Raw genomic sequence first — 10,617 nt, forward strand, 5'->3', positions numbered from 1 at the left:
TTATTTACGGAGGCGAAGTGACGCGCCGGTGCACAAAAACCGTAATGACATTAGTTGACAGCTGCGTTCAGGAAGCGGGAAACTAACTTTTTTTTTAGCTTTGGATATGAGCTTTGAAAATTGTGACGATGCTGGAGCATAAGACGTAGACTACACTGTTAAAAACCTCTTGAACAAGGAGCGAGTATAATTATGTCGTTTAGTCAATTGGTGCTAATATTTGAACCCAAATAAGTCATGTCGTTCTGTCAAAATACGAACAAAACGAAATGGCGGACTAAATTTATTGAATCGATCGATAGTTTTATCACGTTGAGCATGTTAGCCCTGCTGGACAATGTATTGTTTTGACAGCTTATATCATACTAGTTTCAATAATATAAAAATGGCATTGTACCACAAAGCTATAACACTTCGCTACCACCAGTCGCAGAAAACGCAACAGACCTAAATAAACGCGCTCGCTAAACATTCCTCTAGTTATTAAATAACTTGTAATGTATATCCTCATTGGTTTTTAAAAGATGTGTTGCTGTTGCAGCAGTGCAATTCTGTAAGATAATTTTTGAAACTCGCATCTGAATCCGCGGTGAGTTTTTGTTTTGGCATTCTGTAAGACATGTACTTAAGTTGAATGCACACTAGCGACACAGTTGCGAGTACGGCAGCGAGTCGAACTAAAGTTGATGCGAGATTTTGACGTTTTTACTATGAGATGACAGATGTATCCGCATTCTGTAAGGGTGATTCCCCGTTCACTTCGCTATTCACTTCACTTACGAACTCGATTTGATCTGTCAAATAAAAAGTTGATGTTCGTCGAGTGAAATCTATACGTTTATTAGTTATTTGCTAGTGATATCGTGTCTAATAAGACTCAATAAGTTTCAATTAAGGTAATTTAACAGATTAATGTTTAAAAAACTTTAGTGTAGTATTTTATCTGGTGTTAGTGTACATGTTTCTTCTGTTGAAAATCGCTCAAATGTTTTTATTAAAGTGTTTATTAGAGGAAGCTCATACTTTGGACAATTTTGAGTTGCGTCGACAAGCCTATGAAATTCGTAGTTTGTCTCTATTGACCCGAGATGATAACTATGTCAGCGTATATAGTCTTTCGAAGCAATTAATCGACCAACTCGAGCTTGAGTTGCTCCCTATAATAATAAAAAAGTACCAAACGTCGAAGAAAAGGACTTACAACTCGTATTAAGGTGAGAAAATTACCTATCTATCTAATACCTACTACCTTATCGTTATTTTGTTAAAATATATTGATAGCATACTATTCCACACATATTGTGTACCTTGTCATTTTTGGCTAGTGGCAGCTACTAAAATATTATAAAAGAAAATGTTCGGACCTATTTGTCCCAAACATCTGCATCCTGCTGCATAAACAAAGTGGTTAAGGTACTCAACAATCCGAACATGTTGAAAAAGTATATAAGGTTTCCCCAAAATATACAAGAAAGACAAATATTAAAGAGGAGTATTATATTTGAAGATTTTTGTGATAAAACATGCGATGAAACCCTAATACGAGTACCCACTTTCTTGTATTGAATTACAGGTTTCATAAAAAAATCATCATTGGCAGCATTGATGGCACTCTCGTAACTTAAAAAGACCGGCTGAGCATGAAGAGCGCTTCTTCTGTCGTAAGAATTATCATGCTAGGATGTGCAATTGAATAAATATCATGTGCAATTGGTAAGTGAATTAGAATCTCTTGTCCCGCTTGATCAAACATCTTAGAGGTACTCAAATTATTATTTGATGATCATCTCCCTAATCATATTATCCCTAATCTTATTATGGAAATAAATAAAAATATTAAGTACCTATTTTTTAGATTACAGATGACAGTTTTATTTTTAATGAAGATGTAAGAGATCACTTAGAGGCTTTGACAAATGCTGGTGAAGAAATTGTTTTGTTCGGTAAGTTTTTCTTTAGTAAAGATATAATATATTTATAAAAGTGATAAAAATAATTATAAGTTGGAACTTAACAAATCTATTAAAAAGTTTTTAGATTTATTTAATAGGATACAGAGTATCTAACTGAAATTCTTTTCTAGACCATTCATCAGCTATCTAAATCCAACATTTCTTGTGGTCTATTGTATAATTCTGTAAAAGCAGCAACAAACTTACGTTTCAGTTTTATTAGTAAGGAATTCCTTACTAACAATTGGTTTAAATATTTAGTAATAAAGTTGTATTCTTCATATATTTCAGGTGGTTCTGGATATGCTGAGCGGGCTAGCCTTATGACACCTATAAATAATGCCCCAGACAATACTCCTGAAACATATTATAACATGCTTACGCAACTCCGTAGAACACCAAATGGTTTGTTGAAAAGACACTTCAGGTGTTTGTTAGTACACAGGGTCCTAGACTATCATCCTGATACAGTTGCAATGCATGTTGTATTCTGCATAACGTGTTCAACCGAGCTGGAATGGAGGTAGTTAATTTGACTGAAGATGAAAACCTAGAGGAAGTTCAGGTGGCAGCCGAGACACAGAGAAGGCAACGTGCCAAATCATGATGATTTAAATGTTGGACGGTCGCAAAGGCCTCAAAGGACAAAGAAAAAAAGTCAAAGATCTTGTGAATAGATTGTGGTGATCGCGTCGACGTTAACTCCACCTCAGTGTTAGAAGAGTAACAGAACCTTAGGACTAAATATTTTAATTATCTATGTAGATCTAGTTATAGTACATACTAAGGAATAACAGGTAATTTAGAGGTACTTATAGGTATTAGTGAATGTGTTGTTATCATAATTACCTGCTTTGTGTAATGTTATACTTACAATAAAATGTATATGATAAGCCATTATTACTTTAGGGTCTGCTATTAACTTCAAAATTGTATTTTATGAATAAATAACGGTTTTTTTATTATTATTTATATTTAGTACATAAGAACATTGAAAAAAAAGATTGTAATATAAGCAAAACCAGAAAAGAAACAACGAATAATAATAATATAACGTACCGTAACGTACGTAACGTAATAATCTACTTTAAAACTTGAAAATATAAAATTACAATTTAAATACTTATTTATTTGACCCCAGTTCAACCTAATAGCTTCTGCTAGCGCTGCCGTGTCATACGAATCTCTGCTATCTCAAAAAATGCTGTTTTGAGTAAATCGCCTTTAAAGTTTTTTTCAGTTAATTGTCTGTATAGTTCGTATTAAGTGAAATATCTGTCATCAAAATATCAGAAAATATTCTAAAATGTACTCTGAATAACAGGCACTTTTGATTTTTTTCTTTATTATAATAGTTTTTATTTAAATCGAGTTTAAGAGTTGTGCATGACCACTCTTCCATAGAAATGTGGTCACGCGGTCTGTGCTATATTAAGTTAGCAGAGTTTGGCACATGCAGCCGGTTTGTTATTATAACTTTAATCTATCCATGCTAATTATTAGTTGTAAGAGATGATCGTTACAAGCTTTCTATAAGGACTGCTTTTAGGGGTAGCCCGGGTTGAGTAGACAAAGTGAAATGGATACAAGGAAAATATTTATATTAAGCACTTAGTTTAATTTTGATATCTACAAAATTGGAAATATTAATGTACAAGTTGGGAATTCCTTTTTTTCTACCCTGATATACTTTTTTTGCTTCATCAATCAGCAATCAGGAGCTCAGAATTATGTAATTTTACAATTTTAAATAAAATAATCTAAAATATAATGAACGTTTAGAAACAATATTTGTGATATATATAATTATGTTCAAACTTCTTCTCAATACAATGAAAAAAAATGGAATTCCAACAGCATGTTTGCAATCATCAATCACAATGCCATAGCTAAAATGTTTTAGGCATAACACACATGCACCACCCCTTACTAAAAACATCTGTTGAACCCTTACTAAATTCAACCATCCTCAAGGCCAGCACACCACACCCCCTTGGAAACACCTTCCAGTAGTTCGTCGCAGAATAAAATAATGTTTTCGTGGCCAAGAGTCTGCATTGTCGTACCTTCCGACGACTTATTTACTCTTTCTCCACACAATCTGCTAGACTGCATAACTCCCCTCTCCCGAAAACTTGTCTGCTATGCAAGCACGAACTGTACCAGATACGATGGAAGTTTGCACCGGCTCGAAACATACTCCCTACGCTTTTTGCAGCCACAAGCGTAGAAGAGTCAATCAAGACGATCATTGCTGAAAATGGATCTCCACTCTCAACAAGAATGTACAAGAATGGATCCTGTGAAGTTTGTACTTCAGAGTAGAAATTTGGTATTCTATTGCGAGGGACAACCCTCGAAGAAAGTAGAAAATAAAACTATAAAAACTGGCCTCCTCCGCCTGCTTCGCCTCAGTATCATATTTCACCCTTGCGACAAACGTCTCAATGAACAGAACCAACGTTCTTGAAAACAGCAATCCCCACAGCTAGCCTGGGCATGCAAATAGCCTCCTGCACATCCACAGCAAAAATCTCGTCAACAGTAGGTATCTTCATTATTTAGATCGCCCTCTAAACATCTATGGGACTTATTCCACATATGAAACCCGTAGATATTCAGAAGATGGTGTTAAAATTTAAAGTACTGCCAAAAAGCTTTTAGCTTAGGATCATATTTACATACTATGGATGTGGAAACCAACCGTAAAGGATTATTTTTCGAGAAAGGCAGTTCCACTTCAGGCTGAAAAGTCCATAATACAGCATCAATATTCTGTCTCTGTATTGAACAACCCTTGCAACCACAAGAACTTGGCTTTGAATTGTGACAATTATACCTCACAAAAGAAAAATAGAAATCTCTTCTTGGCTATGATGAGATCAATCAACTCGTCCTCACTTGTGACTGCAGAATACACAAACTCTGGAACCAGGGTACCTCATGGGAACTGATACAGTTCGAGGTTGCACAGTGAACTCTTGAATTCTCGAGAGTAAAAGAGATTGACGATCTGACAGATTATCACAAAAATCGACAACACAGACCATCACTCCGCAAGACCTGAATCCGTTTCGCGACAAACCACAAAAACCGCTTCCAAGGGGGTATAATATACATAGAACCCTTGAAGAAGCCGAACCCAGCAAAGGTTCAACAAATGTTTTACAAAAAATCGCATTCGGCGAACGAGAATCATCTAGAAACAAAAGCAATAAACAAAATAACCATGCGCTCATGAACTATTTACGATTTTGATGCTGCAATTGATGATCAAAACTAAAAATAATATTAATAGCGATGATGTTATCGCTTGCTCAGTTCTGAAAGCCCAGGGTTACATCTATTGCAATTCTTTATTCAACAAGAAAAGTCACAAGACCTTATCATCCTCATCACATTTGAGTATGCTTTCTCACAACAAACAGTTTTCCAACCTGGTATTGTATCCTCCCATTTATAGTTCTTGCAAGACTCGATCCTTTGACCAACGGTTCCAGGTAGTATCACTGTTCTAAAGAAGTTTCCCATTCTTATTCAAACCAAAAAATATTTCCCCTTTATGCCTAGTTTAAAGCATTTTGGGTCCTCGACTTCTCTCTCAGATTCAGGAAGTGTTTCCTCCCTGGGCGCCGGGTTTGCAAGTACAAATAATGTCGCGAATCGCTAGGATTGCCTTCGTCGTAGTCACGCCTATCTATTGTAACTTTTAGTTAGATGAGTTAGGTGTGACCCACATGCAAAAAAATCAAGTTAGCAGACTTTGTCAACCTCTGTATCTCAAAAAGTATCAATAAATTTTAAAATGTTTTTACTGAACTATGTAAAGCATAGGATATAAACCCCTTTTGCACTGGTTATTCATAACTCGACTATTTTAAGATAGCAGACTTGTGCGTGACACGGCAGAGCGCATTTAATCCTTCCTCCACTGCCGCCACAGCGTTAGCGGCAATTCCGTCTCTCTCAATGCTGCGCTTCATCATGGTCGCTTTGACCGGTGCATTGGGCCGCTGAATTTCTAACTGCTGCTCTTCAACTCACTGAAATCTGTAAGAGTAATAGTAGTTTATATTTCAGCACATAAATGTAGTCAAAAACATTAGATTAAATAAACTGAAATACGTACTTCTGAATGTCCACTGCTTTGTATTAAAGAGGGAGAACCAATTGTATTGGGTCTGATTGCTGAAAATAAAATCATGTACTTTATTATTATTATTTTAATATAATAACGACGAACACACCTAATTTAATAAAACTGACTAAAAATAGCTGGATTCCCAGTGGGCATCTCCAGTACCAAACCCTGAACCCCTATACAAAGCCACTATCCGTTCCTCCAATGCAAGTTCAGCTACATCCTCCACCCCACCACCAGTCCTACGTCTAGCTGCAGCCTGTGCTGCTATTTTTTAATGGCACGTTTTTACTCAGACAGATAATATATAAGTTTAAGTGTTTAGAATGCGTTAGTAGGTACATTGTTAATGAATAAATTGCAGAGAGATTGACAAACTCAATAAACAAGCTAGGTTGAAATTCATTTTTTTTTACATTTGAAATGCTTCAAGAACAGTATTTCGGACAAGAAATATTAATATTAACATACTCACTTTGGTCCACTGCTTGTATGTTTTAATCGTCCCACCCATATTATTGAGCCGCTATGACAAAACTTCCTAGTGCTCCACTCTCTGGCATATTGAGTTTTTGAAAAACCCTTTGCCAAATCTGGGTTTCTCTCCAGGAAGTCAATCATTGCTTCTATTGGGGCAAAGGACAGATGGGATGAGCGCTCGCTTACACTGAAAAGTTTTTTGTTTTTGTTACAAAACAAAATAATTCCAGTCAGTAAGAGATTAATTTTAAGTAAAGGAATAAACTTACTTCATTATCCCGTTTCAAAATATGTCCACACGCAGCCAAAACACCACAATCTATGCACCAAACCACTTAAAACATATAAATGCACTTAAAATTCCTCAACTTTGTTTTCAAACATTCGTACAAAACTTTTTTTTAGCTTTGAGTTATAAAAATGTAAGCATAGACTCAATGCTTATTCATCCAAAAGAATTAAGTTTATGATTAAAACATTATAATTTAACTTATTAAGGCTTGAGTAATTTAAATTCGACTACAGAAACGTGAATAAAATCATCCAAATTATAGTTCTTTGGCAGAATTTCATTATTTTAGCTAAAAACAATAAATCGGTAATTACCGATTGGTATCTTCTCATTAAGCGCCAATCACTAGTAACTCGAAAGATATATCGAAGCTCACTTCACTTCGCAAGTGAGCTAGTGATGTTTACAGAATACCAAATCAAGGTCACGTTAGATCGAATGCGAAGTGTAAGTGAGCGTCGAAGTGATAAGCGAGTTATTGTTCGAGATCTACAGAATCGACATACAGTTTCTTGTCATTTCTTCTCCTCAGCCATAACACCTTGCGAAATGACATAAATTCAAAAATGTTACATTGACCTTCAACAAGTTTATCCATGATAATTACTTTGAATAAATGATTCTGATTTCTGATTTCTGATTACTCCTAAACGACTTCTGACGTCACAATCCCAAATGACATAACCTCAAATTTCATAAAGAAAAATTAGGCCCGTGAACCGTTGAATTTCGCGCGTTGATTTGATTAGCTGTCGAGATTGGAGGGAAAAACGAGCGAATGAGCGCCCGCCAATCACTGGCAGCCCTAATTTTGCTTCGGCAAAGCATTTTTCATGCTGCAAATTGTGTGAAGTGTGAGTTACTCTGTTTTTGTCGCTCGTAAAAGGGACGTGTTTTACGGTTAATGTTCTTCATTTTCCGTGTGTTCGATTTTGTTCAATATTTTTGTATTTCTTTTTATTTGGATACTGCGCAAAGGGTCGATGAGCAAACAACACCGCGCAAGTCATACAAAAATCGAATGCTGGTTCGCTCATTGGATCACCGATAGAATGACATATGTTATTTTTTGATATAATGAGCTAAAGTCAATTTTTACTTTCAAATGAAAAATTCTTATGACACTTCACTTAATTTAAGTACAGTCATAAGCAATATCATGTACCCACTTTAGAACCCTGTCGCACTATCACATTTGACATTTAATGAGACTTACGGTTTAATTTGTCAAAAAAGTTAACGTGACATGGTTTCAAAGTGTATATATATATTAGTACTCGTGACTGACGTGTACTTACCTAATTAATCTATGAATAATAATCATATTATACCAGTTGAGGCGAGATATGGGGTCCGTCGGTGAAGTCTAGTCTGTTTCATTTTCATTGTTATTTTTGTTTCTTATATATTTCTTACTAACATTAACATTAAGTCCTTTCTACCTTAACACCTTTGGATCCAAATCCGAAATAAACATTTATTCATTCATTAATTCCTTCATTCATTAAACTAAAAATATTAACTCTAGCATATCAAATAAAAATTGTCATGATAATGACATTAGGATACCATATTTGTTATTTCTAAATATAAACAAGACAAGAAGAACAGAAGAAGAAGATGAGAAGATGTGTGTAAGCAAGAGGGAAACCTTTATTCGTAAGGGAAACCACTGTCCTATTTTTCCCTAAAAAAGTAGCAATCATGCTACACCGACAACAGCGTGGCTCTTAAATTAGTGATAATGAAATGTAAACATGAAAAAATCTTACTGATGAGAAGGCAGTATGGTCTTACGATCTTAGCCTGTCCCATAAACGAAAAAAAAGCATAAAAAAAAATATTTTATCTTGCATAATAATGCTAAGCGTCTGCATTTCCCAACAAAGGCAGACATTTTAACTTGGTTCACTTAGGCTTTATTGTTCACGTTACAGCCTTTAGAAGGAACCTTCGTATTTAATTACCGTGACTCGACACTAATGGATTACAACGGATACTGCCAAACTTTACTAGGGAAATAAATCTTCAAAATATGTCAAATAAAAAGTAAGAAAAAAATATTTTTGAACACAATCTTAGAATCTAAATTCTGAAGTTGGCGCAACCAGCAACCTTCGATTACTGAAAATCCTGCAAATACTCCACTGTGATTAAAAAAATAAAGTAAATATTTATTCGACAAAAAATATATAATTAAAACACATAATAACGGGTTCTTACCGCGTTTAAATGGGGATATGAGACTCCCGAACCCATTTAAACGCGGTAAGAACCCGTTATTATGTGTTTTAATTATGATAATAACCGCGTAAACTTAAAACAATGTATAAAAAATATATAATTGCATATTGTTAAGTGGTAGTTAGTAATTAACAATAAAATTATAAATAATGCCGAAACTGGACTACTTTCCTTATGACAAGATGTAACACGCAGTTCAACCGTATTTCTCTTTGGCTTTCTATTTTTATATCAGTATATACAGGTTTTTAGTGACATCGTAACGAATACTAAGGGGGATGATTCAGACCATGACTCTGAGTTAATATCAAGTGGTATTTTCCGTCGCAAAATGTATTATTTTGAATTCGATGCTTTTGATTCTGATATTCTTAGATAACTGGCAGTAGAACTCAATTCAAACCCAAGATCCCTATCAGACTGATCAGACCCACAAGTCTTTAGAAGACGTAGGAGGTGCCTGAATCGAATCTCTGTGTGAACACATCACTAAATTGACTTTGTTATCCCTTGTTTGGATAGTACATTTCAAGCTCATACTTCGGAGGGCACGTTAAGTAATCGGTCCTGGCTACTATTTACTAATTAAAACACATAATAACCGGTTCTAACCGCGTTTAAATCAGGGATATGAGACTAATGAGAAGAATGGGAAATACAATCTGACTATAACGTAAAACTAACCTTAACACGTCGCAAGTAACCACGAAAGTTTGACGCAGTATCGTGTTAACGAAACCCTCCTCAATTTGTGAAAACAAAAACATACTTACCGGAATTCCGAGTCTCTAGCGACAAACGAGGTGGGAACATAAACATACGCGTTAACGTTCAACACTTTATTTAGAGAGATAAGCTAAGCAGGTAATAAAAGGCGTTTTGAAAGATCGTACGCAATTTAGCAAATTAACATGTGGATTTTCAGTAACACCTTTTTCGACGTGATGTATTTGTATGACGGTATGAATAGATTTCCCTCAAATGACATTCACTACTTAGCCGGACAATTGTGGAGCGTAGTGGGAAGCTACAACAAATAGGATTGAAATTCCTGTAGACTGTATTTTATAACTTATCCTTCGGTATGGAACCTAGAAAATGGACATAACAAACATAACACAATTGTAAAAAAATACGGCTCATTATCTTGTGATGGATGTACCTTTGACAATCTCAATGTTATGTTGTGTAAAATCATAATGTAAACCTGGTAGGCGGGTTAGTCAATAATAAATACTTTGGGAGTAAGCAGGCGGATATGAAGCCATGTTCCAGCGACGCAAACGAGAACGAAAATAAATGTTATGAAAGAATGATTTGCTCAGCAGATGGTAAAAGCTACAGTGGTATAGTGGTTAGGCGTTGGTCTCACGATCTGGAGGTCCGGGTTCGATGCCCGTTGGAAACGTTCTTAAAATCACTTTGTGAGACTGTCGTTTAGGCTAGAACATTACACGCCGAAACACCTAATCCGAAAAAGTAAGACACATGCGGCTAAAAAGACTTCC

The 10,617-nt window shown here is 35.4% G+C and overlaps 2 long non-coding RNA genes across 2 annotated transcripts; one reads left to right on the top strand and one right to left on the bottom strand.

Moving 5' to 3' along the window:
• The first annotated feature begins 544 nt into the window (after positions 1 to 544).
• Positions 545 to 3,856, top strand: LOC126379106 (uncharacterized). Its single transcript, XR_007568244.1, has 5 exons — positions 545 to 896; positions 1,013 to 1,214; positions 1,574 to 1,713; positions 1,856 to 1,943; positions 2,244 to 3,856. It is a non-coding gene; the product is annotated as an uncharacterized LOC126379106 (long non-coding RNA).
• A 945-nt stretch (positions 3,857 to 4,801) lies between these two features.
• On the bottom strand, positions 4,802 to 7,292 carry LOC126379129 (uncharacterized). Its single transcript, XR_007568264.1, has 5 exons — positions 7,180 to 7,292; positions 6,843 to 6,907; positions 6,569 to 6,760; positions 6,082 to 6,140; positions 4,802 to 6,002 (listed from the first exon to the last, which is right to left on the bottom strand). It is a non-coding gene; the product is annotated as an uncharacterized LOC126379129 (long non-coding RNA).
• Positions 7,293 to 10,617: the final 3,325 nt, after the last annotated feature.

This window comes from Pectinophora gossypiella, chromosome 2 (genome assembly GCF_024362695.1).
Source record: "Pectinophora gossypiella chromosome 2, ilPecGoss1.1, whole genome shotgun sequence".
NCBI lineage: Eukaryota > Metazoa > Arthropoda > Insecta > Lepidoptera > Gelechiidae > Pectinophora > Pectinophora gossypiella.